Source organism: Symphalangus syndactylus, chromosome 16 (genome assembly GCF_028878055.3).
Source record: "Symphalangus syndactylus isolate Jambi chromosome 16, NHGRI_mSymSyn1-v2.1_pri, whole genome shotgun sequence".
Taxonomy (NCBI): domain Eukaryota; kingdom Metazoa; phylum Chordata; class Mammalia; order Primates; family Hylobatidae; genus Symphalangus; species Symphalangus syndactylus.
Window position 1 is genome coordinate 51,682,295 of NC_072438.2, and position 24,872 is coordinate 51,707,166.

General features: G+C 38.4%; 1 long non-coding RNA gene across 1 annotated transcript in view; it reads left to right on the forward strand.

The window, feature by feature from the left end:
- LOC134732741 (uncharacterized) overlaps positions 1-16,791 on the forward strand; it is a 239,310-nt gene extending 222,519 nt beyond the window's left edge. Inside the window, exon 4 of the long non-coding RNA XR_010116221.1 lies at positions 13,932-16,791. This is a non-coding gene — a long non-coding RNA (uncharacterized lncRNA). The remainder of the gene's footprint in view (positions 1-13,931) is intronic.
- The last annotated feature ends 8,081 nt before the right edge of the window (positions 16,792-24,872 follow it).

The window sequence follows — 24,872 nt, forward strand, 5'->3', positions numbered from 1 at the left end:
TGTGATGAAGAACTTAAAAGACGATATGGATCAGAAGAGAAAAACAATAGCCCAGGTGCATATTCTAAACCCTAGAATGTAAACTCCACAAAGGCAATTTTATGTTTCTTCACCACTATATGCTCAGAATCCAGAACAATGTCTGGCACACACTAGATATTCAATAAATGTTTGTTAAATGAATGAATTCTGAATTGTTTAAATGCTTTAAAACTACCGTATTCCATTCTGTGATGGAATTTGAGATGATCTATTTACAGAAAAGTTTTTTCTCTCTGGACTTAATTTTGGCAGTGAATACGAGTAAGGTTGACCAATTTCTGTCTCATATCAATTAAACCTTTCATGGGTTTTTACTCAAATGCAGCCATTAATGAGCAGATGCCCAGGGCAATGATAATTATGATGATAATGCTTTGCCCTTACACCATCCCCCTTATCCACATAAACCTAAGTGCTTTACTAACAGTAATTATCACAGTGATTATGGGAGATAAGGAAGTATAATTAACACCTTGTACAGATAAAAATGGAAATAGACATTAAACAGCCAGTTCAGAGAGATGTAGTAAAATCAATTATTTATTATTTTTAAAATGTTAGCCCTCAATCTGATTATTAAACCTTGAAAACAAAGAGGCACCAATATTTGATAATTCTCCAAAGAAATAGAACCAACAGGATAAATCTATTTATCTTTATCTTTGTAGATATTTACATAGATATCTATGCCTATAGATACATAGAAAGATATTATCATGAGGGATTCGTTTATTATGAGGGATTTATTACAAGGGATTGGCTTGTGCAATTACGGAAGCTGAGAAGTCCCATGATTTTCTATCTGTAAGATTGAAGTCTACAAATCTAGTGGTGTAGTTCCAGTCCAGACTCTAATGCCTGAGAACCATGGGGCCAATGGGATAAGTCTCAGTCCAAGTCTCAAGGCCCAAGTACTATGAGTGCCAATGTTCAAGAACAGAAGAAGATGGATGACCTGGTTCAAGCAGAAAGAACAAATTTGCCTTTCCTCTGCCATCCTGTTTTACTTGGGTCCTTTATGGATTGGTGATGCCCACCCACATTGTTGAGAGGGATCTTTACTCATTCCACTGATTCAAATGCTAAACTCTCTGGAGACACCCTCAGACACACCCTCAGAAATAATGTTTGACCAGCTATCTGGACATCCCTTAGCTCAGTTAAGTTGACATAAAATTAACCATCACACTGTTGAAACCATGAGTTCATTTGAATCTCTTTTTGGCATGGTAGTGAGATGAGGGAAAGGAATATCTATTTTAAACTTTCTCAATGTATATACTCATTGAGACCTAATCTGAATTCTTGTGCAAATTGTTCGGTGATAATAGAGTAAGGAAAGTGTGTACTTCTTAGCAGCCTTCTATGTAAGTTTCTTTGGCTCATATAAATCTAGGAATATAATAATTATTAAACTCTCAAATTAAAATGGTGTCACATGTTTGGTTTCTTGCTCTTAAAGTTCTACATTTTTCCTCACTTATAAAATGGCCTTACCTCATACACGAAGATCAGTCTTGATCTCTGGTAAATGGGTCTTAAGAACAATTGAGTTACTTTGGTTAACAATCAAAATAAGTTTACTTTTTATCTCGCTTTGATTTTATTTTCCATTCATAGTGATGAAAGTCTATTGAAGTGTGCACATAAAGGTGTGTGTGTGTGTGTGTGTGTGTGTGTGGTGGTGGTAGGTGTCAAGTATTTGTTTCCCCTTTCTTTTGTTAATAGTATTGTATCAGGATATTTCTGACATAAGTGACAAATAAACCAAACCCAGGTAGATATAAGCAAAAAGCAAAAAAGAAATTAATGACTCTTGATTAAAAACTTCAGGGGCATAATTGGCTTCAAGCATGGTTCCCTGCACTCAACCAGTGTCATCAAGATCAATTTCTCTCCCTCTCTTACTCAACTCTTATCAGTGCCTTTGCTTTTGGGATAGCAGCTTCTCAATTACAGACTTTCAGGGTCAACTTCAGTAGAAGACAGTACCTGCTAGTATCCTCGGAATTTTAGCAGAATTTGCATTGTACTATAATGAATCTGACTGCATAATCTGCTGATCCTGAAAAATTATCCTGTCCAGAGCATGCTATCCAATTCATAAGATTGGAAAAATTAGGACCCCTCCTTAATGTAGGGTTGGAGTGAATCCCCACTCAAACCAAAGCACTGATTGTAACACCTATAATGTTTATTTCACTTCTCACCTTTGGGGAATTGACCCTTAATGCAGTGACTGCTTGTGAAGCTGCCAATCATAACACTACTACCTCCAGTACTCCACCCAGCGCTAGATATAAGATGCAGAGGGTTGATCACAATGCTGTATCCTCCCATCTAAAGTGATTGGTCCAATGAGTGACCAACGTCAGTTAAATCATTGTCTATCCCTTAGATATATATAATACTTACAAGCAAAAGACAATCATCTTATATAAAAGCTTGATACTGAGAAGTAAGCTAAGGTGAGGGCTTGAGGAATGTATTTATGGAGAAATCTGCAGGTTTCAGGCATCGAGAGTGCTGAATGTTTCCTTTTTTTCTGCAGCCTTTTATTTGTTGATTCTGTGGCATACGCCAGTATCCTTCCAAAACGCTTGTTGTTGTTGTTGTTGTTATTGTTTGTTAAATGAATTGTAGTTACATTTCCTTCACTAACAATACAAAGAGACATTGATAACATTCTTCTGTTCTTGAGACTTTTCTAGTAAGTGGGCTGTTGTCCTGTGTTCTATGCTTGAGTATCTATTTTTAAAAATTGCCTAGTAGACCTTTTAATTTTTGTTGTGAAATATGAAAAGACTTATAAAAATTGCTGTAATAGTACAAAGGTTTTCTTTACACTCAGATTACTCAAATGTTAACATTTTACTGTATTTGCTGCATCCTTTTCTTTCCCTCTCTATACATTTATTTGTACATATGGAGACTATTTTGCATACATGATGCCCTTTGAGCCTTAAATCCTTAGTGTGTTCTTCCTAAAATACAGCTACATCATCTTATATAATGAAGTAAATAAGAAATATCAAGAAATTACCATAGACAATATTATCTAATCTGCACTTCTTATTGAGATTTTAGCCAATTGTCTCAATTACGATCTTTATAGCAAAAGAAATTCCTGGATCATAAGTTGCATCCATCAATCATATCTCCTTAGCTGTCTTCAATCTGGTGCCATTCTTTGTTTCTTCTTTTATTTCCTAACATTAGCATTTTTAAATATACAGTTCAGTCGTTGTGTATCATATGATGCTCATGTAAACAATTAAATTTGCCAACATTTTCTTTGTAATTCACATGTATGTTGTGGGGGGGCACTTTGGCTAAAATCCTTTGACTCTTCATACTTTCACCACTGATTTTTCCATCTTTATGTCTCTTCTTTGCTCTCACTAATTTCCTCTGTGAATAATTATCTATTTTCTCTGACTTTTCTGCCCCCACCTCTACCCCTGTATACACACAACAAACACCCTGTTTCTAATGCCAAGTCTTTAACTAGAGTCTTGCAAGGCACTATTAGAATCCACTAATGGTTCTTTGCCTGGTATAATCTTAGGTTCCTTGTCACTATATTACACTCATCTGCAGAATCTGTCACTTAACATTTTATTGAAACTAGCCTATAATACTGCCTGCTTGTCATCTGTGGCTTAATCCTCTAAATAATTGACTCTGCCTAAGTGGATGCCCTTCTGTCTGCAGCTGGATGCACCCCTACATTGTTGTTGTGTGTTTGTTTTCCTTTTACTTTTAGACTTTGCAGGTCTCTTAGCTGTCCTAGTCCCACTAACCCTCAACATCTTGTTCTAATAACAGATAAATAAATGTTGGTTCCTGGCTGCTTGCTAACTGGTAATTCAAGACACATGTGAAATATTATGGAGTAATGATATTGTCTGGCAGTAATGATAATATTTCCAGTAGCCACCTTTCTATTGTACCAGTTTGAAATGGTTCAAATGTTATCATAAAGTTGTGAAAATTAATTTATGGTGTTATTTAAGTTACATGCACAGGAAAATGTGTGACTTTCAGTCTTGAAATCCTCATCGAGAAAATTGACCACCTGAGGGAGTTGGAGGAATTTAAAGTTTCTTTTGATTACATTTTCAGTTTTTGTGTTAAATTCAGGACGAGGTCAGAAACACTGGGATGTTGTGATTGTTAATACTGATTGTCAACTTGATTGGATTGAAGGGTACAAAGTATTGATCCTGGGTGTGTCTGTGAGTGTGCCAAAGGAGATTAATATTTGAGTCAGTGGGCTGGGAGAAGCAGACCCACCCTTAATCTGAGTGGGCACAATCTAACTAGCTGCCAGCATGGCTAGACAGGCAGAAAAATGTGAAAAGAGTGACTCACCTAGCCTCCCAGCCTACATCTTTCTCCCGTGCTGGATGCTTCCTGCCCTCAAACATCAGACTCCAAGTTCTTCAGTTTTCAAACTCGGACTGGCTCTCCTTGCTCCTTAGCTTGCAGATGGCCTATTGTGGGACCTTGTGATCATGTGAGTTAATACTTAACACACACACACACACACACACACAGACACACACTCCATTAGTTCTGTCCCTCCAGAGAACCCTGACTAATGCAGATGCTGAAGAGGAAATTGGAAACACCTCATCATACTAAACCAAGAAGAAAAGTAGAGCACAGAAATCAGAGGGGGTTTCCTGTCACTATCACAGCAAGGGAACCACAGACAATTCATGTGGAATCATTCCTACGGGAAGTTGTAACATTTCTTAAGCCTCATGATTTCCTTGATGTTTATTATTTTTATTATTTTCTTTTATTTCCTTGTAACTAATAGTAATAAAACTCAGGAACAAGCATAGCCCTCTGTAGAGAAATAGAAAAGGGAAAGTGAAAGAAAAGTGCTCCTATTTTAAAGAGTGATACTGATGTCATGAGGAAGGAACACGTTGTATTCCTAGTTCAACAGACAACACAGAAAAAGACATTAGAAAGATGTTTTGGTCTGAGTAGCAGCTGGGGTTTATCCATTAAGGACCCACAAGAGCATTCTTACATCGACCACTAAAATTATTTCAAATTCAAAAGATTCTGGCTTCTTTATTCACATTTGTGCTTTAGCTACAACAATGTCACAGGCTCTAAATCCTATGTACTTACTTTTTGGAGAGTGTTGTGGGTATATTTCATATTAGTTCTCATAACACCAGTGAGAAAGATAAAAGATATGTTTTATTTATATAGGGTTGTTATTCTTTCAGAAGTAAAGAGGTCTGAATATTTTCTTTCTGGTCTGTAAACTCCATGAGGACAAGTACCTATATTGCTTACTACAATATTCTAGGTAGAATGCTATGTACATAGCACATAACCAAAGCATATTGTCACTCACTAAGCGACATGCTTAATACACAGAGCTTATTGACTGCAGATAGCACTTTACTTTGTTCTCCTGTCTCCTTCCAGTAAGGAACTCAAAAAAATCTTGTGTTTAACTTTATGAAAAAACACACAAAGGCTTAGAAAGTCCTGACATCTTTATTTTTACAAATATCCTTTGTAAATATCCTATAATATCCAATTTATACAGGTTATAAACCAAATCAAACCACATCCCTTTATTCTAAACTTTGGAATCCAGCTACACATTGCAGAAATAACTGGGTAACTGGAGTGTATTAGGGTGGGCTATAAATGGTTAGAGCTTGGAGCCTGACTTGTCCCATTCCAACGCCCTCTTTCTACAAGTGTATAAAGGAAAAACATGCCAAATACCAGACTGAATGAGTGATGCTCTAGTTTCTTCCCTTTTCTACTCGTAACAGAATTTGCCCCCAAACTGAATAGAGAGCAACCTCATATAGATTTATACTTTTAATTAAATTCAAATTCCAGCCCTAACTGTTAAGAAAGCTACCATGTTATCAATATTAATAACACATAGCCTGGAGAAAATATGAAGTTTTCATGATTGACTCCCCCTTGGCTAGTCACGGTTCAGAGATAAGACCTTGAGGGTTATATTAGCTCTTTCTATACTCACCTCCGGGGTTTGATCCAATGCCACCATTTGGGAGTCCTCAATCACTGGTTTGTGAGCCTATTGTTGCATTTTAATCCGTCTCAAATTCTAATTAAGTTATAGTCATAATGAAAAGTAATTATGTTTACTGAAAGACCTATGGTTAATGTAAGCCACAAAGCAATTAGATGAAGAGAGACCAAAATGTGCTTAATATCATGATGTACTGGCCCTAAGCAGAATTAACATTATATTTGAAATGTGGACCCTTCTGCACAGATCATTGACATGGTTGTCATGGAAACTGCCTGTTTTGTCATTACTGAAGTCTCTAGGCATCTATTCTAGGTTCAAACAGTAATTGACATGTACATCCATTTGGTCAGATAAGATGTCGTATTTCTGGCACCTTTATTATCCATGAATAGCATGGTTCTCTTTAAATAACGAAACATTGCATTAAAAATAGTAACCACACATCTTTCAGCTTTTAGAGTTTTGGTTGGCAACTGTTGATAGCATCACTGAGACATTATTGTGGCTAGACAGTATACAGATTTTGTAGTCAACTAAAAAGTATTTGCAATAATGGTGTAAAACCCTGAGATTCAAGAAGTAGAAATGGGCCGGGCGCGGTGGCTCACACCTGTAATCCCAGCACTTTGGGAGGCTGAGGCGGGTGGATCATGAGGTCAGGAGATCGAGACCACCCTGGCTAACACAGTGAAACCCTGTCTCTACTAAAAATACAAAAAAATTAGCCGGGCGTGGTGGCAGGCGCCTGTAGTCCCAGCTATTCGGGAGGCTGAGGCAGGAAAATGGCGTGAACCCGGGAGGCGGAGCTTGCAGTGAGTGCATCGTGCCACTGCACTCCAGCCTGGGTGGCAGAGCCAGACTCCATCTCAAAAAAAAAAGAAATAGAAATGGTTTGTTTTTCCTAAGTGGAAAAATTGCTAGATTTCTTTCTAAGATCATTTTTTTTGGATATGTTTCAATATAGATCAAGAAATTTGATGTTAAAAAATTTACCACATTTTACATAAATATTGTACTAGGAAGATGTAGTCACAGAAAATCTGTAAAAAAATTCAATTTCTCCATTATTTATCAATTTAAATTTCTTAACTGCTTCAGACACTGCTAGGAATAGATGGCATCGTCTCTCACATTGAAAGTTTGAGCAGAATAGTTCTTAATTTTGAAGGACTATTTTTAGAATTTTAGGAAGCTTAGCATTCCTGTCCTTTATTAAATGCCAGTAGTAACTACCTGCCCCAGTCATGGTGACAGCTAAATATGAATTCACCACACCTTTTCAAATGCCCCCTATGTAGAGTAGGGGATGGAGTGGGAGAAGTAATACTATTCTTGGTTAGAAATAACCATAAATATCTTAACAAAGATGTCATTTTCTAGTTCTGTCATTTTCTCAGCAGATGGCTCTTAACTTGTTAAACTTATCAGGTATGAGTCTCACATTAATTGAAGATTATAAGGTAGCAATTGCTTTAAGCTGGCATGAATAATACAAGAATGTTTTGAAAAGAAAAAAAGCAGAGTTAAAAATGTTTGATAGCCTAAAAAAGCTGATAAAGGAAAAATAATCACTAGAATACAAAATAGAATCACATAGAATGGAATAGTTAAGGATTTGCATTTCTCTCTACTTAAAGTTGCAGAAGAATATAGAATTAGATAATTTTTTAGGAAAAGGTATAAAATAAATTGATGGAAGGAGTGAGGGTCTGTATTATAGTCACAGCAATATAGAAAAGATAAATTCGTAGGCCAAGAGGAAATACCTTGTGATTTTATACAAATTGAACTTGAACAATTGGTAGGTCTTTTGGAGAAGATATCCGGTAGAGGGATTATTTATATTTTTCCTGTAACTTGAAAATTTGTTAAATAAAATAAACTATACTCTTTGAATCTAGTGAATATCAGAATAAGTATTTTTCTTTTGTGTAAAAACAATTCTGCCATATTTCATCGATTCACATTCTTCTGCTATTGAATGCAGAATAAAGCATTGCCATTAATTTAGTATAATTACTTAAAAATATTTCCTGTCACAGCCATAGGATTGGTATGCTGTAAACAGTAATTGATTAAAATAAACCCATGGGAGACTAGAAATATAAAGAACCTTAGAGAGAGTCTAACATCTCTCTCACTTTATAGAAGAGGAAATTGATATTGAAAGATGTATTTTAAACAGCATGTCATCTTCTTATCTGTAGAAACTGGCTGAAAATCAACAACTTATGATTTACCGTATGCTTTTCGTTTCTGTTATGCCCCAGGACCAAGTTTTCTGGTGGCTTTGGAAGGAGTTTGTCTGTCTGCATAGGGCCTTACTCTGTGGCCCTTTAAGGATCCCACTTACTTGCTTTTTTAAGTTAGCACCCCTTTGGGAGGAGGGAAAAATTCTTCCTTTGCTATTTGCGACTTCGTATCCCAAGCCCCAAGGCTTCTGGAGGTTACCACTTTATGCAAGAGGACAAATAAGCATTGATCTCTCGAATCCAAGAGCTGCTGATTTGTGAGTATATGAAGGCTTTCCATGAGTATTCCCCTCACTTCTTCCCACTTCCTCCTGTAGCCTCCATTTCTCTAATCACTACTATGGTCTTTCCAACATGCATCAAGACATTCAAGGTCATATTTGAAGGGAGAGAAGTTCAGTCCCCTTTCATCAGTTAGTTGAAAAACAGCTTCTAATCTGCTTAAAGACCATGGGAAATGGGAATCTAAGAAAAGAGGTAATCATTTCGCTGCTGGAATGCTTCCAGTAAGAGTCACTATAAGGTGATGGAGACAGGGATATAGGCCGGCCCAAGGCTGCCGGCAGAAGAAATTCATAGGACAGAGATGAAGGTCAGTCCCAGGCTAAAAGATTACCATTAGAACAGAGGTGAAGGCAAGGTTAGGGGTATATGGTAAGACCAGTTTATTCAGAACCTGAAGGAAGAACAGGACAGGGCCCACTGTTCACTTTCATATCTTTTCTCAAGCGCATAGTTGTGATGAGATGGGACCAAGGATAAGGGTACATGGTAAGACAGGTTCATTCCAGAACCCAAGTCACAAATGGGGACACCCTATTAAGGATAATATGAAACTAAGAGGCAATGTCTTCTTTTTCCTTTTTCCTTTTCTTCTCCTCTGTTCTGTCGGCACAGGTGGGTAATTATGGCTCCATACCACAGGACAAACCCCTCGCATGCATCCTCAAGAACTGGGAAAAGTTCTCGAGAATGCATGTGAGGGGTATGTCCTAAAAAGTAAAAGGCTAGTATTTTTCTGTAACACAGCCTGTGTTGAATACAAGCTTGAATACAAACTTTGGGACCAGGAATTTTGGCTGGAAAATGGAAGCCTAAATTTTAATATGATCTATCAACTAGATTTGTTTCACTACCAGAAAGAAAAATGGACGGAACCCCTATGTACAGGCCTTCATCGGCCCCCCAAAAAACCCTGCCCTTTGTCAGGCTTATAAAATTGATCCAGTGATGGCAATAGCCATCATCAGGCAGCCCCCTGCAGTTGGTTCAGGACACCCATTATTGAGTTTACTCAGGGCTGAATCCCCAGAGGAACCAAGAGCAGAGTTTAGCTCAAACCCCCCTGTCCTTTCTACCCTGTTGTATCCAAATCTCCCAGCCCCAGAAACTTCCCCTTCCTACCCAGGGTCATCCTCTGGAAATCATCCCCTTAAGTTATGCCCTCTTCAAGAGGTTAGTGGCCCCAGTAGACTCACTAGAGTCCAGACTCCATTCACTATGCAAGACCTGAGCCAAATTAAAACACAACTAGGAAAGTTTATAAAGGACCCTGACAAATATATCAAAAGGTTCCATAAACTGGGTTTAACATTTGAACTCACCTAGAGGGATTCGTCAGTCATATAGGGAAAGCTCTGTCTAAGAATATGACTCCATTATGGAGGGGGCCAACAATTTGCAAATGCAATGCATATAATGGTTCCTGGTGGCTACCCTGTGGGATCGACTGCAGTTCCCCAGGTCAACCCTAATTGGCATTACAATACCCAGGGGGGTATATGGGCAAAGGACCACATGTTCATCTGTCTGGTAAAAGAGTAAAAGCTAGAATAACAAAGCCTGTGAACTCTAATAGATTGGCCTTAATAGACCAAGCCCATCTTGAAAAGCCACTGCTGTCCTAGAGAGGCTACAAGAAACCCTAATGAAACATACTAACATTGACCCAGACACCAGAATGGTCCTAAAGGACCATTTCCTAACTCAGACAGCCCCAAATATTCAGAGGAAACTCCAAGAGCTCACACTGGGCCCCAATATCCCTATGCTTGACATCCTCAGACTAAGTTCCTTGGTCTTTTACAACCAGGACCTGGTGAAAGAGGAAAGGGCTCAAGAAAAGGAGAGGCAAAAGGAAAAGCAGCAGTTCCAACTACTTGCTGCCCTACAAGTCTGCTAAGCCCCTTGAGGTTGTTCTTGGAGTATCTTCCCAGACAACTGCTGTCAGTGTAGGAAGCCAGGCCACTGGAAGGCCAATTGCCCCAATGAGATAGATGGGAAAAAGCCCTGAACAGCTTAGCTCCTCTGCCACAAGCTCATCCCCTGAAAACGTGACTGCCCTAAGCACTGAAGGAACCCTGGGACAGACTCCTAATCCCTGATAGCCTTGAGCTGAAGGGGCCCTATGCTCTGGTTGGCTCCTGGATCAAACATCACTATAGAAGAGATGGAGTCAAGGGCTGCTTTGGATGTGGTAGGTAGAAATATAAGTTTTCTTTTGGACACAGGAGCAGCCTGCTCAGTGCTTATCTCTTTTACTGGGCAATTATTCTCCAAATCCCCTCAGCTGATGGGGGTAAATGGGGCACTCATAACCTGGAGGTTTACTCCTCCTCTGTGGGGCCTGTGTGTGGCAACTGTTTTTTCTCACTCATTTTTAGTGATGCCAGAATGTCCTATGCCCCTTTTGGGTAGAGATATTTTGTTCAGACTAGGATCTCAGTTAACCTTTCCTCCAGGACCAGCACATCCTTTTCCAAATACAATTGTATGCCACACGCACACACACACACACACACACACACATACATGAACTGTGCACAGAGCTTCCCATTAATCCAGAGATCTGCTCCCCAGGAATACCAGGAAAGGCCATAATGGCAATGACTATAGTAATTCAGCTCAAGGATCTTCCTGCTGTCCTGTAGAAGGCTGTGTCCTCTCCAGCCAGAGGCCAAAAAGGGACTTCCAACCCTGATTGAAAAATCTGTAAAACACGGATTATCAATACCCTGTAACTCACCCTGTAACACCCCTATCTTACCTGTTAAAAAGAGCAATGGAACAATGGAGAATACAGGCTAGTCCAGGACCTGCAAATCATAAATGAGGCAGCAGTCTCAATACACCCAATGGTCCCCAATGCATACGTAATTCCAGGAGAAGTACCTCCAGATGCTCAGTGGTTTTCAGTCTTAGATCTCAAAGATGCTTTCTTTTGTATCCCCTTAGACCCATCATCCCAACTTTTATTGCATTTGAGTGAGAGAATGAAAAAGGAAGGATTCAACATTCACTTGGAGAGTGCTTCCACAAGGTCACAGAGATAGTCCCCATTTGTTTGGGCAAGCCCTGGCTAAAGATTTGCAGGTTCTAACTCTTAAGGAGAGAGGGTGTCTCCTATAGTATGCAGATGATCTGTTAATCTGCACTCCCACAAGAACGTTAGGAATCCAACATCTAGTCCAGACTTTAAATTTTCTTGCAGACAGAGGGTACAAGGTGTCCAAAGCCAAGGCACAGCTACTAACACAAGAGGTCTAATACCTGGGAATAATCCTTACCCCGGAGAACATAAGCTCCCTCCGGAACAGATATAGTCCATCCTTAGAATACCTACCCCAACCACTAGAAAGCAATTTCGGGCTTTTCTAGGTGTAGCCCTAGGAGTTCTAACTCAGAGCGTCTGGCCAATAAATCATCCTGTAGGCTACTTTTCAAAGAACCTAGACCCAGTAGCATAAGAGTGGCTACATTTTCTCAAGGTAGTGGCTGTAGCAGCCCTCTCACTTGAGGAGGCCCTCAAAATCATGATGGGACAGTCAATCTGGCTCCTGATGTTCCACAAAATAGGCCCCTCATTGGACATAAAGGAACCACAGTGGCTCACTGACAACAGACTGATCAAGTACCAAGTCTTGTTGTTAGAAAACTTGAGCAGTCTGTTGAGTGGCCTTAACCCAACCTCCTTACTCCCACTACCATGAGAGGATGACTCAAAACATGGACACTGAGATGCTTAACCAAATTTATGCCAGTCTGGAAGACTTAAAAGATCAGCCCCTAGATAATCCAGATAGAATATGGTTGTCAGATTGCACTAGCTTTGATAGGAATGAAACCAGATAGGCAGGGTATGCTATACTGTCCCTTCACCATGTTATAGAGGCTAAAGTTCTGTCCTTGGGAACCTCAGCACAACTAGCCAGACTCATTTTTCTGATCAGAGCACTAAAACTAGGGCAAAAAAAGAATAACAATGTGTGCAGATTCCAAATATGCCTTTCTGGTGCTTCCTGCGCACATGGCTATCTGGAAGGAAAGTGGGTCTCTAACACCTTGGGATATTCCTATCAAGTATGGGCCTCAAATATTAGAGCCAGTAGAGGCTGTTCAGTTGCCCCAGGAAGTGACAGTAGTGCACTGTAAAGGAGACCAGAAGAAGTCTGATGAAAGTGCATGGGAAATAAGTTAGCTGACCAAAAACTAAAGACACAGCCATCTGAAATGATACCTTCAGGGAGGCCTTGTTTCCCTCTCTGCCCAGTGAACTTCCCCATCTCTAATACACTAAGGAAGAAATAGATTGGGCCACTTTGCATGGGTATAAAGAAGAAACTAACAAATGGTACAAGTTGGGAAAACTTCTCCATCTACCTAAAGCCTCCCAATGGAAAGTCATCAAGAGTTTATCTGACTCCTGGCACCTTGGAAAGGACAGTCTAAGGAAAATTTGTAAATGAGTGTTCAGCACGAAGGGACTAAACCTAAACAAAACTATTCAACAGGTTTTTCAAGCCTGCACCTTGTATACCATAAATAATCCCCAGAGTTGGAAACCCCTTTCATTAGTAAGTTCAATCCGAAGTAGATATACATACCCTGGGGAGGAGTGGCAGATGGACTCCATTCAGCTCCGCATATTCTGCAGGTATAAATACCTCTTGGTCTCTGTAGATGTCTTCACAGGATGTGCAGAAGCCTGCTTCACAAGGACAGAAGAGGCATGGGAATTAGCTAAATTCCTCTTAAAGGAACTGATTCTCTTGTTTGGGCTCCCTGGGTCATTGCAGAATGACAATGGTCTATCCTTCATTTCCCATGTAACTCAACAGGTTAGTAGTTCCCTAGGTATAAAGTGGTACCTTCACATTGCCTGGAAACTGCAATCTTCAGGAAAAGTGGAGAGACCTAACCAAACCCTCAAACGCATCCTTAATAAACTCTGCCAGGAAACAGCATAGCCATGAGTGTGGACCTTTCACCTTTAGCTCTCCTTTGCATCTGTAACGCTCCCTTGGAATTAAGCCCCTTAGAGGCCTTATGTGGTAGGCCATTCCTGTATTAAGACTTATTACCAGATGAATAAACTGCCAAAATCACCTAGTATGTCTCTTCTTTAGCAGGCTTCCAACAGGCTCTCCAGGAATATTGAGGAAACCTAAAATCAGAAAGGGAAAAATCCTCACCTCTGTATCCTTTAAGCTCACCAGTTCTAATAAAAGCCTGAAAAAATGCAACCCTGAATTCCCAACTAACTCCACTCTGGAAGGGCCCCTTCACTGTTCTATTATCTCCTCCCATAGCCATTACAGTACCAGACATTGCCTGCCGGATATATCACATCCAAGGGAAGCCGTGGAAAGGACCCCACACACCAGAGCCAGAAGAAACACCCGCAGCTCCTGAATATACTTGCAAGGCACTGGAAGATCTGAAATTCCTCTTTAAGTGAAAAGATAAGTAATGCTTATTCACCTCAAAGTAAGGTGATCCCAATGTCAGGAATTTTACTTGCAATTGCTCTGATTGTTATCATTATTTTAACCCCAACCTGTACACCACCAGAAGTTTCAGCAGCAGCTTGCTTTGTGACCAATTTCTCTCTTTTACAATCACCATTGGTCGCTGTTGGTCTGCTCCTGCTGGTTCTCATACTCACCACTTTATGAGTAGCACACTACCATCTTGATTTCCCATGAGAAAAAGCTTGGCAATTGATCGAAAGCACAAGATTCCCTTCCCCACCAATTGCTGGTTATGTATGAGCTCTTCTACTAAAACACCGGAGAGAGCTTATCCAGCCTCGCCCAGAGACTGGACAAGCATACAGGTGGAATTACATAGTTTCTATCAATGAGACCTAATTTGAAAAGGAGGTTTGGACCTGCAAATAGTCTTGCAAAAGTAAAGCAAGATTTCATTGGTATCTGCATGGAACCTCCCATTTTTGGGCTCATCTTTTCTAAGATCGATTTAATGGCAGTAGCCTCTATTTGTGTTATAACCAAAAGCAAAAATGTAAAGAATGTAGGCACTCTTCCATGTACATGTTCTAACAGTACAGTTTGTAATGTTACTTTCACTGTAGAGCCTAACCAACAGACATACCAAGCATATACCCATAGCCAATTCTACCATCAACCAAGATTCTCCAAACCTCCAGATATTACCTTTCCTTGGGGAACTTTGCTAGATAAGTCCACTCAATTTTGTCAGGGATGCCCAATCTCATGCAGTACTCAAAATTTCTGGTTCCAGCCTGCTGATTATAACGAATAGCTGCAAATTGTCAATCTCAGCTCCACAGCAGAATGGATCCTATTAGACGAAACCCAAAATTCTCTTTTTTGGGAAAATAAAATCAAGGGATCCAAACAAAGCCAAACCTCATGCATCAAAGTATTAGCAGGCAAAACTATAGCCACCAACTACCTTGGTGTGTCAGCAGTCTTGGAACTTTTTGGAACCTCCCTCACCGCCTTATTTTAACATTCCTACTTCTCTTAAAACCCAAGGAGACTTCTATATTTGTGGCTACTTAGTTCGCCAATGCCTCCCTGCTAGCTGGACTGGAACTTGTACCATAGGCTATGTATCCCTGGACGTCTTTATGGGCCCTGGTAATCTCTCTTTTACAGTACCAGTCTGTGAGCATTCCATCTTGCCCAGGAAGGCTATCCAATTAATTTCCCTCTCCTTCTCATGAGACTCAGCATTATAACCAATACAAGAACTGGAATTACTGGAATCACAAAACCCTCCTTAACCTATAGCCAGCTCTCAAAGGAAATAGCCAACAACACTGATGCCATGGCTAAAACCTTAACAACCATGCAAGAACAAATCAACTCTTTAGCAGCTGAAGTCCTCCAAAATCGTCGAGGACTAGATACCTTAACGGCAGCACAGGGAAGACTTTGTTTAGCCTTATATGAAAAATACTGCTTTTGAGTAAATCAATTGGGAAAAGTACAAGACAACATCAGACAACTCCTAAATCAAGCCTCCAGTTTATGGGAACAAGCCTCTCAAGTTGGCTAAATTGGGAAGGAACCTGGAAATGGTTCTCCTGGTTTCTTCCATTTTTAGGACCACTTGTTGGTCTACTTTTGCTCTTTTTTGTTCATGTCCTCTAAATCTAATAACCCGCTTTGGCTCCTCTTACCTTCAGGCCATCAAGCTCTAGATAATCTTCAGTGAAGGATACTTGCTTTCAATATGCAAGAACCACCCTTCTACAGAGGACCCCTAGAGTGCCCATCAGTGGGATACGACAGAAGGGACATTCTGCCCCTGTCTCCCTGGGACCGGGCTGGATACTGCTTTCACCAACCCACAATGCCATCCTGCCCTGAGAGCTAGCAAGAGGCTAAGACCTGCTGAACAACCACCACCACCTCTCTGTCAGCAGGAAGCAGTTACAGAAGACTGATATACATTCAGTTTCCCAAAATAATTGGGCTCTTAGACTCCTGCGGGTGGAAATGTTACAGAAGGTAGCTAGTCAGACATGAGCAGAGTAGGAGAGCCCCCGACCCCCACCAGAAATGTCAAGCAACCATCAAGTAATGATCACATGGTATTAAACTGTCTTTCTAAAATAAAAACTGGTCGCAGCCAGCGGCACCAGGGAAAGGCAGTCTTCCAACAGATAAAAAGACCTGCAACTAGTGATCAGCAGCTTCTCCATAAGATCTCAGGAGTTGGGTGAGTCAGCTCAATTCAAGCTTGTGCATTAACATGCAAACTGGTGGACTTTAACTGGTATATAACCTTCCAGGGACATTTGATTAGTAAGGGAAGAATGCCTCAAGTGAGCATGCTTACAACTCCTGTAAACACACTGCACATGCATCCCATCCCTAGTGCTAGCAGGCCACTGTACATCTAGACAGCCTATCCCAAGGGAAGAATCAGGAAGAGACACAAGACTGCAAAAGCATGCCAACTTAGAAAACCTTAAGTCAAGGGCTAAACTGGGCACTTGATCTCTCAAGTTGCCCACTTGGCCTCTTACAAGTGTAGTTTACTTCCTTCTGTTCCTGCTCTAACTTGTTAATAAACTTTTACTCCTGCTCTAAGATTTGCATCGATCTCACACTGTGCCTTATGCCCCTCGGTCGAACTCTTTCTTCTGAAGAGGCAAGAACTGAGGCTGCTGCAGACCTGTGCAGATTCACCACCAGTAACAGTATCACTTAGCAATAGCTGTTAAGTCTGTTAATGAAGAAAGACATGAAAAATAAAGTAAAACAGTATATAATTTGAAAAGAAGAATACTAAAAATGCAACTGATTATCTTTTTATTCATGTACATAGCATGTTTTCTCATTTTTTAAAAATCTGTAGCTTTTATTTGGCAGATTTTTTTGTACTTTGTGGGCAGAAAGATTATTTCCTATTTAAATTTATGAAACACACTACAAACATTTTAGCACTTTAGTACATGAAAAATAGTGTACTTTAACTGTAGCTATAGGCTCATTTCCATCAATGTGGCTAAGATGTAGAATACTTACTAACCAAGTGATTGTTTCATACTTCTGTTTATCCTTTTGTTGATGCCATGAAAATCGGGAGAAATTTAATAATGTCATATTTATTTATATTCTTAAAACGAAGAATAATACAACAAATGTATATTAAAATCCACATCATATGGTTTTAAATGAAGCAAACGGGGATAGGTAAAGAGACTCTTCTAAATGTCAAGGCTGCTCTATGTTACTTTTTAAATTAATAGTGATAAAATCATAATTCAAATACTTTTTTTGGCTAATCTTATACTTTTCCATAGTTAAAAGCATTTCTACTCTTAACAGGTGCAGTGTATTAGTTTATAATTTATGCCAAGCTGTCAAAATTCTAATTTTCAAATATCATGATCCCTTTTACAAGTCCAAACTTGTAAAGCAGCTTTCTAGTGTTCACTGATATTTGTACTACTAATTTTCAGAAATGTATTGAATAGACACAATTTCCATTGTCCATGTTTTTATAGTATGTTGCTACATCTCTTTTATTTTGCAGTTTTCCAGGTATACCAACTATAGAGTCATGTCATTCATTCTAGTTATCACAGATTTTGTATAAGCAAATGGTTTAGAAACCTTTTTTTTTTTGACAGAATCTCATTCTGTTGCCCAGGCTAGAGTGCAGTGGCATGATCATAGCTTGCTGCAGCCTCAAACCGCTAGGCTCAATTGATCTTCCCGCCTCAGCCTCCCAAATAACTGGGACTACAGGAGTGTGCCACCATGCCTGGCTGCTAATTTTTTTTTTTTCTGGAGACGGAGTTTCACTCTTGTAGCCCAGGCTGGAGTGCAGTGACATGATCTCAGCTCACTGCAACCTCTGCCTCCTGGGATCAAGCAATTCTCCTGCCTCAGCCTCCCAAGTAGCTGGGATTACAGGTGTGTGCCACCATGCCCAGCTAATTTTGTATTTTTAGTAGAGACGGGGTTTCACCATGTCGGCCAAGCTGGCCTCGAACTCCTGACCTCTGGTGATCCACCTGCCTTGGCCTCCCAAAGTGCTGGGATGATAGGCATGAGCCACTGCACCGGGCCATATTTTAAAACATTTTTTGTAGAGGTGGGGAGGGGTCTCACTATCTTGCCCAGGCTGGTCTTGAACTTCTGGCCTCATGTAATTCTCCTCCTTTGTCCTCCCAAAATGCTGATATTGCAGACTGCAACTTTCTATTTTTTGAAAATGTAAAGCAAGTTTGATATGTAATCAACATTTTGCAAAAACTATATCCTTTACAAAGCCATGTTCAAATTGGTAAATGTGTTCCTCTGCCTAGATTATGCTCATCTTGGGCTTGTAAAATAAAATTCCACTGGACAAAGTTAAACAGGTGAAGAAGACTTTATTCAAGATGATTGCAAAAAGAGAGATTGAAATCAACTCCACTTAAGCAAAAGGTGGGAAGGTTTTTAAACATTGGAGTGAATGCATGGAAAAGTACTGGAGGCCTTTAGGGAGGAGATTAATCACTGGAGTGTGTCCAGCACAATTGGTTATTCTGAGCTTGCATTTTTATTTTCTGTGATTGGGCCATTTGTGTTTGCTAGTTGGAACCCATGGAAGTTAGTCTCCTATTCTCCCAAGGAGACTGGGAGGTAAAGGTGCTATTCCCTACAATGTTTATATTTCAAAGAGATAGGTCCTGGGTCACTGAGAAGGACATTCTGAGCCTTAATACTGGCAAGAACCTGGGAGAAGATTTACATACATTTCAAAGGGCAGAAAAATAACTTACGATTGCAAGTTTTCTAAAATAAATATTCTAAGAAAAGGTTTGTCAGGGCTTTATAGTAAGGAAGAACTCTGTGTAAAGTTCAGTCAAGCTGAGGGAATCATGAAGGCTTCCATGGTTAGACTCAAAACATTACTTAAACTTGGTTGTATGCACATTTGTTAGGGATGCTGGGACCTGCTACTCCTTTTTACGTAACCAGGACCCTTTGAGCCATGAGAAATGTAACACAAGAGTGACAACTTTTTGGGGAGACTTTACTGGCACAAGATACTGTTTACCTAAGACAATCAGACTTTATTCTAAGCTTGATTCAGAGAGACCCACATTCACAAATATTATAAAACTAAAATATTTTAATAGCTATTTTTTTTGTTCCCAAAGCTATGGCAGTGTACCTAAAAACAACAACAATAAAATGGAAAGAGGGACTTCAGATGCTGTCTTGTTTAAGTACCTTGCCTTAAATTTTGATATTTCAAGGTATACTAGAGAACTAACAATACATTTTATGTTGAACACTGACAAAAACAAATAACCTAAATTTTACAGCCAAAAATAACTAGTTTTAGCTGAGGTTACTATAAGGATAAAGAGGACAATTACATCATGCAAATTTTGTCTTTCACAGTGAGTTAGCTTTCGAGTTCTTTTGCTGAGAATGGCAGAGTATGTTTTTTTCTAGATAAGTAACTTTCTGTAAATCAGATATGTATGATTATTAATACTAATTATTGTCAATACAGGTCTTCCTGATTTTCCATCCTAGTAATTATCATTGACACTAATTCAGATATTTTTACTTTCCCATTAACTTTCTACAGTTTATGCAGGTCTCCAGACTTACATATTTATATCTGTTCTCCAAAGCCCTATTACTCAATGCCATTATCGGGTTCACCCAAGTGCCTCATTCTTACCACATTCTAATAACTGATGCCTTAGATCTGCTTCCTGTGTCCTTTAATGATCACGTTCTGCTCATCTCTTTAACCCTGCCACAGAGGAGGACAGCCCTCTGCAACATATATTTTAGTTTCTTACTTAAATGACTTCTTCGTTGCTTTTTAGAAAACAGACAGTAATGTTACACAATGTAAAGGAAATGGGTAAACTTTGAGAAAAAGTATCTATTAAAAACAAAACACCACAAAACAACTAGGAGGAAGAAGGAAGGCGAGTGTTGTTTCCAGTGTTATCATTACATCTGTGAATGATAAACACAACACTTTCTAGCATTGTGAGAGCTGTTTTCTCACCTGTTATGTGAAAAAAAAGACAAGAGAAGAAATTAAGCAATGCGGAAGTCAAAATACAGAGTCCACGCATTATTTTCTCTAAAATAGAGCCTATATATAGGAATATGAGAATTTTAAAAATCTTTTTTTAACAGCCGTGCAAACTTGGAAAAGATATTTTTTAATATTAAAAGTGACTCATATAATATTTTATAACTAGCAGCCTGATGACATGTTGTATCTTACCTTGTTCTTGTTCAGTATTTTTCCAACATGAGTTTGTTAGGCACTTAATTTTTGCAAGATATTATAAGAGATCATTGGATATACCATTATTTAGAAATGATTCCTGCCCTAAAGTAATTTATGAATTAGAAGTAAAGATGGTGAGAGAATAAGTAAATGTGATACAGAGAGATGAGTGCCTAATAAGGCTAAGTGAGGGAGAAGGGAACAATTACTAGCAAGAAATGGTGAACCAAGTGTTTGAGCAATCACAAAGGCTTCCTTAGGTAGAGAATTCTAGTAATAAGCATATGTGTGTGGGTTCCTCTGGAAAATATGTTACTAGGAATTAAATTTCAAAAATACATCTGCATTTAATTTTAATATTCCCTCTCAATTGCTTTTTGAATAGCCTGTACCAGATTATGTTCTCACTAAATATTTTATACCTTCACTAACATTGTTTGCTATCAAGAACTTGACCTCTGATACTCCATTTTTTTTGTTTTTCCATATCTTGAGTTATAAATGATATTTGTTTGTTTGTTTTTTCCTGAGAACTCGTATGTAGGTTCCTTTTTATTTCAAATTGAATTGTTTTGGCCTTTTCTAAGTGCCAAGTGCCTTGGAGCAGTTCATCCTTTATTTAAAAAACTCTTTCTGTTTTTATTTAAAAATTTTTCCCACAGATTTTGACTTAGTAATAATCTATTTCACACAGAATTATTTTATTTTTAGATAGTTTTATTTTGCATGTTAAGATATTATCTCTTTATTGCAAGAATGGTTATTAAGGTTTAGTATTTTATATTTTATATTCATGGGAATTATATTATACATGCTCTTTTGCAACAAACTTCCCCTCCTCAACCCACTTAATAGTAAATGAAGCAAAATTTTGGAATACCTATAACCTTAGCTTAATCTTTCTAAAAGCAGCAGATATTTCTTTCACATAGCATTAGCGTAACTTATGTAATCAGCTATTTAGTGATGTGTACTTAGCCTTCTTGACAACTATGGAGGTGACTGTAAAGTTTTCATACTCATTAATATTACACATTTGTATTAGTCTGTTTTTACGCTGTTGATAAAGACATCCTCGAGACTGAAAGGAAAAGGAGGTTTAATTTGACTTACAGTTCCACTTGGCTGGGGAGGTCTCTTAATCATGGCAGTGGGCGAAAGACACTTCTTACATGGTGGCAGCAAGAGAGAAAGAGGAAGAAGCAAAGTGGAAACCCCTGATAAACCCATCAGATCTCATGAGACTTCTTCACTATCACATCGGAATAGCACAGGAAAGACCAGCCCCCATGATTTAATCACCTCGTCCTGGGTCCCTCCCACATGTGGGAATTCCGGGAGAAAAAATTGAAGTTGAGATTTGAATGGTGACACAGCCAAACCATATCAAGATTCTATTATAAATTCCTAATATCGAATAATTTGTTTATTTTATTTACTACTGATTTCAATTTGCTCAAATCCATTACAGATATTTTTTCTATTTCTTAATTTATTTGCTTGCATATTTAACTTTTGAGTTGTGTTCATGAGATTAGTTTGATTTATTTTTTAATGTGTAACCTTTGCCAGATTGGGGTCAGTATTATGCTGTCCTCATAATCGATGGGTAGACATACTTATCTCTATTACCTGGATCAATTTAGACAGATTTGATGTTTTCTTTTCTTTGAAAGTTCCGGGGAGAATTTTTTTTTTTTTTTTTTTAGATGGAGTCTCTGTCACCCAGGCTGGAGTGCAGGGGTGTGATCTTGGATCACTGCAACCTCCGCCTCCTGGGTTCAAGCGATTCTCCTGCCTCAGCCTCCCCAAGCAGCTGGGACTACAGGTGCGCGCCACCATGCCCAGCTAATTTTTTTTTTCTTATTTTCAGTAGAGACGAGGTTTCACCATGTTGGCCAGGCTGATCTCGAACTCTTGACCTCAGGTGATCCGCCCGCCTCGGCCTCCCAACCAGGGAGAACTTTTATAACCATCAGAGTCTAGAGCGTGCTTAAGGGGCAGCTAGCATTCTCAATTTTCAAATGTCTAAATTCTTTAGAACAGAAACTTGAGGGTTTCTATTTGTTATCAATTATGCTTAGGTAGTTTGTATTATTCTAGAAAATAGTAATTTTAAATCATTATTCAGATTTATTTCATAATGTTGGTAAATTGAATAGGATTTTTTACATTGAATTCTACCTGTAATTTTCCCCCACTTTTAAAGTTTATGAATTTTAACTTTTTTTCCTTTGGGTTGGTTTTGGTGAGGTTCATTTACTCTTGTATTTTAATTTTATTATTGTGTTGATTTTTCTTATGCAAAAACAGATCTTTTGTTTATTTATTACTTTAAAAGTTATTACTTCCTTGTTTCTGCTTTACCAATTCTTTCATTCTGTGTTCCTTTGGCTTATGTAGTTATACATTTTCTAACGTTTGGAACTGGTTACTCAATTCATTTATCTTTATTCTGTTTTTTTTTTTTTTTTTTTTTTTTTGAGACAGAGTCTCGCTCTGTCGCCCAGGCTGGAGTGCAGTGGCGCAATCTCGGCTCACTGCAAGCTCCGCCTCCCGGGTTCACGCCATTCTCCTGCCTCAGCCTCTCCGAGTAGCTGGGACTACAGGCGCCCGCCACCACGCTCGGCTAATTTTTTTTTTTATATTTTTAGTAGAGACGGGTTTTCACCGTGGTCTCGATCTCCTGACCTCGTGATTCGCCCGCCTCAGCCTCCCAAAGTGCTGGGATTACAAGCGTGAGCCCCCGCACCCGGCCCTTTATTCTGTTTTTAAATTAGGTGTTTCAATCCATGTATTATTCTTTGAGTCTTGCTTTACTAATATGCCATAAATATAGTTGCAGACTTTTAAAATTATTTTATACACTCAATATTTTGTAAATTTTTGGCAATACTTCGAGTAATACTTGAGTTTTTTAATGTCTCATTATTTTTATACATTTAGTATTTATTACAGTTTATAACATGAATTTTGATGCTTTCATTTTCTATGCCTAAAGGTTTATGACGTATTTTTGCATATTTTATGTATTTTTAAAAATTGTAAATTGGCCTTTAAAATATCTATTTACTGCCATTTAACATGAAATAAACCTTCTCTGGTGGTGGATCCATGGTTCTCATTTCAATTTTGGGGCATCATCTGTAGGTAAGATATTCCTAAGATTTGTTTTGAGCATTTTGAGAGATTTTTTCCTTTTATTAAGTGAATGCTTTTCCTTCGTGATATGACAAAAAAATTTCCTACCTACATGCATATTTTTTCACATTTCATCTTTTTTGTGACTTTAAAAAATTGTTCACTCTATTTTTTTTCTATTTCAGTTCATGTGTGTGTTTCCTCTTTATAATGTGACACTTTATAGTCTACTTTCTTCAAGTGGTTACTTTTTAACTGTTTATTGGTAAAGTTTCAAAAACTTTAAAGATTTAAACCATTATTAGCAAAAAAAAAACTTTAAACCATTGTTAGCAAAAAAATAAAATAAAATCTAAAATATAGTCTCAACGTGTCAATAAAAATTGTTATGTATTTTTACAGGTAAAATTCTTAGTAATTATATTAAATGCATGAAAAGATAAATTTCTCTTATATTCCAGATACAAACAACTAAGATAGATGTGATAATATTTTATTTTTATATTCTGGGAAATCATTTTACATATGGCCTAGTGTATGAAATGTACTGGATCTTGATGTAGTCATTTTAGACATTACCTATTGACTTCACACTTTAAAGTAATGTGCGTTCTTTCATTTCTTTCCAGCTTTCTTCTCTTGCCTTCATGATCAGATTATATTATTTTTAGTTTTTTTGATAGTGACATTTGCGCCTTTAAGAAAATACTTACACCTCTTTTACTCCACTTATTAATTTCAAACAGTTTCCATTGAACTTTCACTCCTTATTGTAAACAATGAAGTAATCAGATTAGCATAGAGATTTCCTAGCTGATCTCTACTTAATTGACTTGTTTTAAGCATTGCTTGTTTGTTCTCTCTGTAAAACATAACTGATGAATGTCCACCATGTGTGAAAAACTAATTTCTAAGTAACTCTTATCTATCTTGCTGTGGCAAGCTGTATTTTCCAACGATGGATTAAACAATGTCTTTCATTCTGCATGCCCTTTTACAGTGGACCTTGACAACCTGCTCTCTTTGCCCTCTGTACTCGAATTTGGCAAACTAAGTATGTTGCTCCTAACCAAGAGAATGCAATTAATGATGTTGTAACTTATAAGGCCAGTTTAGAAAAGGCCATGCAGCTTCAGCTTGTCTTAAAACATTGTCTTTCATGACAGCTGCCATGTAAGAAGCAAGACCACCATGCTGGAGAGGCCAAATGTAAACCCATGATATTTATACAACTTTTTTTCTGCTTTTATTTTGGAAGTCTTCCCCTTGCAAAGTACTTTTTTTTTTTTTTTTTTTTCCTCAACTAGCTCATGGTTCATATTTCTCTGTGGTTTTGGAAATTTTTGGTA